The sequence below is a fragment of the Cupressus sempervirens genome, chromosome 2, assembly GCF_028749045.1.
Source record: "Cupressus sempervirens isolate cs-2001-9-10 chromosome 2, ASM2874904v1, whole genome shotgun sequence".
In the NCBI taxonomy this organism is placed as follows: domain Eukaryota; kingdom Viridiplantae; phylum Streptophyta; class Pinopsida; order Cupressales; family Cupressaceae; genus Cupressus; species Cupressus sempervirens.
Genome location: NC_143119.1, coordinates 578,122,335 through 578,131,945, shown reverse-complemented (window position 1 = coordinate 578,131,945; position 9,611 = coordinate 578,122,335).

The window sequence follows — 9,611 nt, the reverse complement described above, 5'->3', positions numbered from 1 at the left end:
GTCCATTATGAATTTATGCTGCTAAGAATGTGGAAAAATCAAATATTGAGCTCATGCCATATTGCATTGTCTAAACAATGATAAACACAATAGATCCTTTGATTTGCTTGATGCAAGGAGGGATAGAATAACTAGGGCTAAAAGCACACCTAGCTATCCAAACCACCCTACAAGAGTTAACATAGCAGACAACACACAAAAAACAACACCAAGGAGGGAGAGAACAAAATGTTTATTGATTCATTAGATAATCAGCATACATGACCAGTTGTAAGGCCTTTTGGGTTATGACCAATTACAATATACAACTCTTAGATTCACGAACCAACTTCAATTTCACATTTTAGACTCATAATGCCTTGTTCTCCCTTTCTCTATTCTACCTAAAACTCAATACTAGACCTCCTTAAATACTTGTGCTACCATAGGTTAGCCTATCACAAAATTAACCCCTACATTCAATGCATGTACAGCCACAAGTCAGCTCACATCAAATTTTAACTACCTATAATGAAATTAAATACAAGCAAGGTCAGCCCAAACTGGAACTAGACACAGATAACTTGGTAAACAAAGACTTCACAAAGCACTAGCACTTGACAACCAAATAAATACTCAACAACCACATGAACTCGGCAACCAAAGGATCACTTAGCTATTGAAGAGCACTCAGCAATCACACGAACTCGATAACCAAAGGATCACTTGGCAACCACAAACCACTAGGCAACCAAAGGATCACTCAACAACCAAAGATCACTCAGCAACAACTATGAACTCGGCACCCACCAAATATTCGACATCCACTGGGAACTTGGCACCAACAAAAAACTAGTGCTCGGCAATAACTGAAAATCGGTAGCAACTGACAAAAAGAAGAAAAGTGCAGGATTAAAGGAAACCCAGGATGCTCCTACATCAGACAACCAAGGTTAGAAGAAATGATTCTCCTGAATCATGCAAGTGTCACAACCTGAGTTGAATCCAACTTAGATTGAGAAATCCATGTAGCATCTTCAACTGGTATATTCTTCCACTTCACTAGATACTCATTGTAATCTTTTCCTCTTGTGATCTTACCAACTCTTTGATCCAATATCTATTCAACTTTTTCAATTTGCTTCTTAGGATAATCTTCTGATACAACAACTTCATCATCTAAGTCATGATACTTATATAAATTAGGAACATTGAATATAGGAGATATATCCATGTCATTAGGTAACTCAACTTCATAAGCATTACCACTATCAAACTTCTTCAAGATCTTACAAGGTCCAAACTTCTTCATCTTTAGCTTACTATATGTTCCAATAGGAAATCTTCCTTTCTTCAAATGAACCATCACCTCATCACCAACTTCAAAATCATGATGTCCTTTGGACTAATCAACATTCTCCTTATACTTCTGATTACTTTGTTCCAACTTCAACTTCACTTCCTTATGCAAAGATTCCATAAATCAACAAATTCTTCTCCTGCAACACTTCTCTTTTCTTCACCAACAAAATCTCTTAAATCTGATACTCCTCTAGGCTACACTCCAATAACAATCTCAAAAGGTGTCTTCCCTGTACTCTTATTCATAGAATTATTATATGCAAATTCATCTTGTGCCAATACCATCTCCCAATTACTTGGCTTATTCCCAACTAAACATCTCAACAAATTACCCAAGCTTTTTCTCGCAACCTCTATCTATCCAGATGCTTGTGGATGGAGTGTAGAACTTAACTTCAACTCAATACTCATCTTCTTCCACAAAGTTTTCCAAAAATAGCCAACAAACTTACTAACTATATTAGAAATAATACTTCTTGGTAGTCAATGCAATCTCACAATCTCTTTAAATAAAAGTTTAGCAACATGCTTAGCATCTGATGTCTTCTTACATGGTATGAAAGGAGCCATCTTAGAAAATCTATCCATAACAAATAATATAGAATCATATCCCTTTACTGTTTTAGACAATCTAAGAATAAAATCCATACTGATGTCACTGCAAGGTTTCTTAGGAACAACAATAGGTGTTTACAAACTAGTATTTTGACTTACTCCTTTTGCAACTTAACAAACTTCACAACTCTTTACAAGTTTCTCAATATACTTATACATTTGTGGCCAATAATACTTATCCTTCAGCAAACTTAATGTCTTATGAACTCCAAAATTTCTAGCCAATCCACCACTATGCTTTTCCTCGATCAAGTTCAACCTCATAGAACCTCTATGAATACACAACTAAATACCTTTGAACAACACACCTTATTGAATGAAATACTCATCATACTTACTTATGTGATATATTAAATTTGGTGCTTTGCACTCTCTCCATGCCTCAAAAAAATTAGGTTTAATATCATACAACTCTTTCATTTCATCAAAACCAAGAACTTCAACCTTCATCTGAGTCAATAAGGAACATCTTCTACTCAATGCATCAACAACTCGATTAATAACTCCACTCTTATGCTTAATGACAAATGTGAAACTCTACAAGTACTCAACCCATTCCATATGTCTTTGATTCAATTTATGTTGACTTCCCAGTACTGTAAAGCTTTATGATCAGTATACAACACAAAATCCTTAGGAATAAAATAATGTCCCCACTTCTTTGAGGCTTGAATAATAGAATAAAACTCTTGATCATACACATAATACTTCCTTTAAGCATCATTCAACTTTTCACTAAAGAAATAAATAAGTTTACCTTCTTGACTTAGTGTAGCTCCTATTGCACTACCACTAGCATCACATTCAACTTGAAAGACCTTTTCGAAATCAGGTAAAGCCAATACATGCAACTCAATAATCTTTTGTTTCAAAGTCTCAAAACTCTTATCAACTCCATGTGTCCACTTGAATTCCTTTTTATCTCCCCTCATTGTCTTAGTCATAGCATTACAAAAAAAACTGAAATTTCTTATGAACTTTCTGTAGAAACTAGCCAAACCATGGAATGATCTTACCTAACCCACATTTTTAAGTGTAGGCCACTCCAAAATAGCTTTAACCTTCTTAGGATCCATCTTCAAACTATTAGCTAAAATCACAAATCCCAAATACACAATCTCCTCTTGCATAAAAGAACACTTCTTCAAATTAATCGTCAACTTCTCCCCTTTCAATCTTTGTAATACTTGTCTAATATGCTCAAGATGTTATTTCCGAGTTTTACTGAATATCAAAATGCCATCCAAATAAATAGTCACAAACTTACCCAAAAAAAATTTCAGAACTTCATTCATCAACCTCATGAAAGTACTAGGTGCATTAGTCAGACCAAAAGGCATAACCAACCATTCATACAAACCATCTTTTGTCTTAAAATTAGTCTTCCATTCATCACCTTCTCTAATTTTGATCTGATGATAGCCACTCTTTAAGTCAATCTTGGTAAAATACTTGTCTCCGCTCAAAATAATCCATTATGTCATCCATCCTTGGCATAGGAAACCTATATTTCACTGTGATCTTGTTAATAGCTCTAGAATTAGTACACATTCTCCATTCTCCATTCTTTTTAGGTGCCAATATAGAAGGTAGAGCACATGGACTCAAACTTTCTCCGATCAAACCTTTCTCCAACAACTCATGTACTTGTCTATTAAGTTCTTCATTCTTCGTAGGTGTCAATCTATATGGTGCTTTGTTTGGAAAACTAGCTCCAAGAATTAGATCCATACAATGACTTATACTTCTCATTGGAGGAAAACCATCATGTATATCCTCTACAACAATCTCTTTATACTCATTCAACAATTCTGTAATTTCTTCTGGTACTCAGCTACCACTATCTGTTGTCACTCGATCATTACTAGTTTTTGTTGCTCAGTCATTACTACCAACACTCGGTCCTCTAGGAACTATAGCAAAACAAACTTGATTCATCTTTACTTCCCTTTCAAATTGCTTTCCATGAACCATGCAAACTTTTATTGCAGTACAACTAACCTCTTCTGAATTGGTAGTAATATTTTCTTCTTCCCATTCACCCAAATAGTATATTAATTCAATCTTTCATCATGTATAGCATATCTATCACATTGCTATGGTCTACCCAACAAAATATGACAACAATCCATAGGTATAATATCACACAAAACTTCATTAAAGTAATATCCAATCTTTAACTTCACAATACATTGCTCACTTACCAATATATTATGCTCATCTTTTATCCATGAAACATGATAAGGTTTGGGATGTTTCAGCCTCTACAACTGCAACTTTGTAACCAACTATTCTGATGCCAAATTTGTTGAAATTCCACTATCAATGATCACTTTGCAACATTTTCCAGACATCTTACATTTGGTTTTGAAAAGTCTTCTTCTCAAAATAGGTTCCTCATCACTTCCCTTATTACATAAGGTTCTTGTCACCGTCAGATTTTCTCTAGCCTCAAGTCCATTTGGTGAACTCTCAATGTCTCCTTGAATCACAACATTTCTATTATTCTGCCCACTTTCAGAAGATCTACATTCAAAAGATCTATGCCCTTCTTTACCACATCTAAAACAATTACCATGAAAACTACCTCTAGAATATGAATTACCTCTTCCTCGGTAAGAACCAGTACCTCCTTGATAAGAACTACTACATTTCCATTGGATCTTGTCTTTGTCATCATTCTTCCATTTAGATTTTCCTTTGTCATGCACAAAACTATTAGATCTACCACCTTCACCATAAGATCTACCTCTACCTCTCTGGAATCTACCATCTCTACCTCTTTGTCTTTGTTCATGCTTCTTTGTCAAGATCTCCTTAGCTTTCAAGGCATATTAATATGCCTTTTCCACAATTTCCAACTTCACAAAATTTATTTCATCTTGAATTCTAGATCTCAACCCATTTATGTACCTTGAAATTTTCTCAACATCATCATTCACAAGTCCAAATCTGATGGCCAATCTATAGAATTCTTTAGTATACTCTTTCACAGTCATGTCCTTTTATATCAAATTTTATATCTTTCTTAACAAGCTAACTTGGTAATTAGAACAAAGGAATTTGTTCTTTACCTTGTTCACCATCTTCACCCAAGTTCTAACCTTCTTCTTTCCTCTCCTTTATCTATCAGTTTGCAAATGCTCCCAACATAGTGAGGCATGACCTTTCAACCTTGTAATCACAATCTTCACCTTCTTATTATCAGGAGTGTTTTCATACTCAAAGAACTTCTCCATTTCAAAGATCTAATCCAACAAAACATTGGTGGCCAATTTCCCATCATAAGGCACAACTTCTATAGCAAGCTTCAAATTTTCCCTAGATAATATTCTCAACAAGCTTTCCTCATCTTGATCTTTTTCAAGTTCTAGATTTGGGTTTGGTGCTACTACTTCATCATCACTTACCTCATCAAGATGTGCTCCTTTCCTCTAGGCTATCTCTATAGCACCTAACCTGGCTATAATTTGTCTCAATGTATCCAATATTGCATTATCAACATTTCCTTTGCCATGAATTATCTTTACAAATCAGGTTCCTACAAGATCATAACCCTCTATAAGTTATAGGTGAAATCTGCAGATATGCTACCCCATAACCAAATTCACGTAGGGTTCTACATGATCCAATCACCACAAGGATGAACCTTGAGCTTTGATACCACCTGATGCAGGTGGGGACATAATAACTAGGGCCAACGGTACACCTAGCTATCCAAACCACCCTGCAAGAGTTAACACAATGGAAACCATAAACAAAACAACACCAAGGAGGGAGAGAACAAAATGTTTATTGATTCATCAGATAATCAGCATACATGCCCAACTATAAGGCCTTCTAGGTTACGACCAATTACAATATACAACTTTTAGATTATGAACCAACTTTAATTTCACACTTCCAGATTCATAACACCATATTTTTCATTTCTCTGTTATACCTAAAACTCAATCCTACAACTCCTTAAATACTTGTGTGGCCACAAGTCAGCCTATCACAAAATTAAACCCTACATTAAATGCATGCATAGCCACAATTCAGCTCATATTAGATATTAACTACCTATAATGAAATTAAATACAAGCAAGGTTGGCCAAACTAGAACAAAGCACAGATAACTTGGCAAATGAAGACATCACAAAACACTAGCACTTGACAACCAAATGAATGCTCAACAACCACACAAACTCAACAACCAAAGGATCACTTCACAATCAAAGACCACTCAAAAATCACACGAACTCAAAAACCAAAGGATCACCCAGCAACCATAGACCACTCGGCAACCAAAGGATCACTCGGAAACAACTATGAACTCAGTAGCCACCAAATGTTCAGCATCCACTAGGAACTTGGTACCAATAGAAAATTGGTGCTTAGCAATAACTGAAACTCAGTAGCAACTGACATAAAAGAAAAAAATGTAGGATTAAAGGAAACCTAGGATGCTCCTACATCAATGCTCTTGCTCATCCATCCCAAATATCTTGCAAAGGGAAAAATAGAGTACCTGAGCCCTAGGTTTAAAATATTTCTTCACCAATGGCTCTGGGGTATTTGCAGTTACCAATGGTAATTGACCTATCTTAATAAAGTACTCTTGCAGTGGCCCTCCTCTTAAGTATACCCCATGTGCATCATATCTTTCTTGTAGGTCCTTCGTATCAATTTTCTCATGCATTGCATGATTAGGGCTTAATTTGAAAACTTCCCTAATTAACTCTAGTGAAACCCTAAAAATATTATCCCTAGCATGATTTTTGACTATCGTTGAGATGGGTTCATATTTCTTTGCCATCATTGTGAGTAAATCATCATCAAAGAAAACTCCTAGGACAATTAACCTACCAATGTTGAATTCCCCTACATTGTTTAAAGGAGTATCGAGTTTTCTTTTCGAAAACCACTTATGGAATAGCTCTAAACCTCTAGTAAATGTCTCAACATCCCTTAACCAATTTACCTTGTCATAAAAACCCTCATTGACCATTAACCTATGGTTTTTTTGGTATCAATTATTTTCCTTTGGAGATTTCATTGGTAGATTGTGGCAATTGTTCTAAAAAATCATCATCTGGTAATCTACCTTTCCTGAGAAATCCCATTGTGGAGGCATCTTGTGTATATTATTTCAACACAACTGCAATTCCCTAAGTCACCATATGTTTTTAGTACTTACCTCGACCAACTATTTGCATTAGTAAAAATTGTGTCTACTACAATTCATGATTTTGAGAAGATACAATTTTGAGCTTTGAATATCTCTACACTATGAGAATTCTGCAAACTAGTATTCGATAATGAGAAAATCATAAATTTTATGGCAATTCAACTCACGCAAATTCAAATTGATTAGAATTAATGCTCTAATAGTCAAATTTCAATCTGCACAACGAAATTTGAAACCTAGTCATTGATCTATGCCAAATCGGATGATCAAGCTTTAAAACTGAAAAGTTGCATTACTTTTTTGGAAACCATCCATGTGTCAAAACCTCGCATTCCTACATTGCTTAAAGTTTGACAATCTTCATAATACAGGAAAGTGATGATCGTTGATCTCCAAATGATCAATGATCGAGAAAGATTCTCATTATTACTTTGTTTTCTTTAAGATTTTGGGCCCATTGAGCCAACTCAGTAATCACCTTAGCATACATGAAATACCTCTAGCAAATCAAGACAAAACATTTGGTACATTATCCAACTCAATATTACCTGGAAACCTTCACAACAATTGAAATTATATATCTTCTCTTGGCATTTTCATGACATAGCCATAAGCATTACAAGTAGGGGATATCTCTATGCAACATTGATTGGACTTCAAGTGGGGGATTGTAACGGTTTTGACAAGGGAATATGTATTGGCTCTGATTATTCAGTCTAATCATTGTCAACTCTTCCTCTTCTTAGCCCTTTCATCTTCCATTGAATGTTAATGATATAGAATAGAAAATACAGATGATGTTGTTCATTGTAACTTGTGATTTATCTGAATAAGAGAAATTCCCTTGCTTGAAGAGTGGATGTAGTCCAGATTATTTGGATGAACCACTATAAACTTTGTGTTAACTCCTACATATATTTTTTTCCTGTTTCACTTTATTTTCTATATATTTTGTCTAGCTCAACAATATGATCTTGATGAATTTATCTAGGTAACTCTATATTATATTTTTAAGTCTATTGTTTTATTTTTCCAATAGCAAAGATAGAAGAAGAGATTATAAAAGAAATATGGAGGGATGAAAATAGAGGAGTGGAGAGATACAAGAAGAGGGAGAGGGATGAGAGTGACTAATATATAATAGAGGAAATCATATGTAAAGACAGATAAAAAATAACTTTAAATTTCATAGTATATATTAAACTTATTAAAATTAAGAATTTTTTTAAATTAAAAATACGAGTAAAAGACCATTTTTGAAGTATTATAATAATTACAAGTATTTGTATTATTCTAATATATAAAATAAAATTATTTTGGCATACATTGTCATAATTTGACACTTGATTAATGAATTAAATATATAATATTTTCACCTTATTTTTCCTCTTTATCATTTTTTTATAAAAATTATTAATTTATTTTAAAAAATAATTTATATGAATATTAGAAATAAAAATTTAATATTTTAATATTTTTAATAAATTATTTAAACTTACTTCATGGTACTAATCAACTATTTTAATAATGTATATATCCATTATTACTGAAATTTAAGTATTTTTTGTAAATTATTTTAAAAATATCTAATACAATTTAGAGATGTTAGAAATATATATGATAGTTGTAATTGTATACTTGTCCTCCAAAAATCTAAATAAAACTTCGACTATCTTGAAAGTAAATATTTAATCATATTCTTAATTTTAAGAAATAAATAATAAATTTAAAATAAAAATTATAATCACTTGATTAATCCTTTCTATTGCACATTTAAGTATTATTTTTTGTAAAAAATTTAATTTTTAAAATTATTTTACTTGATTAAATAGAGTGATAATTTTTTAATCTTTCTAGAATTAAAATTAAAATGAAATTTGACAAATGTTTTGTCATCCACGTAGATTAATTATAAATATTTTAATATTAAAAAATAATATTTTCAATTACTTAAAGATTAAAAAAATGATCTTTCAAAATTATATATATATATATATATATATATAATTCAAACATTAAAATATTATCAAATATTAACATGTATGGAGAATTTTCTATTTTACTATTATTTTAAATTAAACTTTAAGTACTTATAATTTAGTAGTAATTTTAATTAACAATGTTTAATAATATATATGTACTAGAATTATATTTTTATTTAAAACCAAATAAACTTATTTTAACAAAAAATATTAAATTAAGAATAAGTTGAAATAAATAAAATATGAGTAATTCTAATGTACATATTAATTTTATTAACCAATAAATTTTTAACACTATGAAATAAAAAATATAGGTAGTTTTTTAAAGTTTTTTTTAACATTTAGTTTATCAATTGTGTCATGCCCAAAAATACACGGCAAAAACACACTATTAATTTTGTTTCTTTTTCTTTTTAAAGTGATAATAGGATTAAATGTAATACAAAAGCATAATTACAAAATGTAAGTACTAACCAAATACAAAATCTCGAGATGTAATT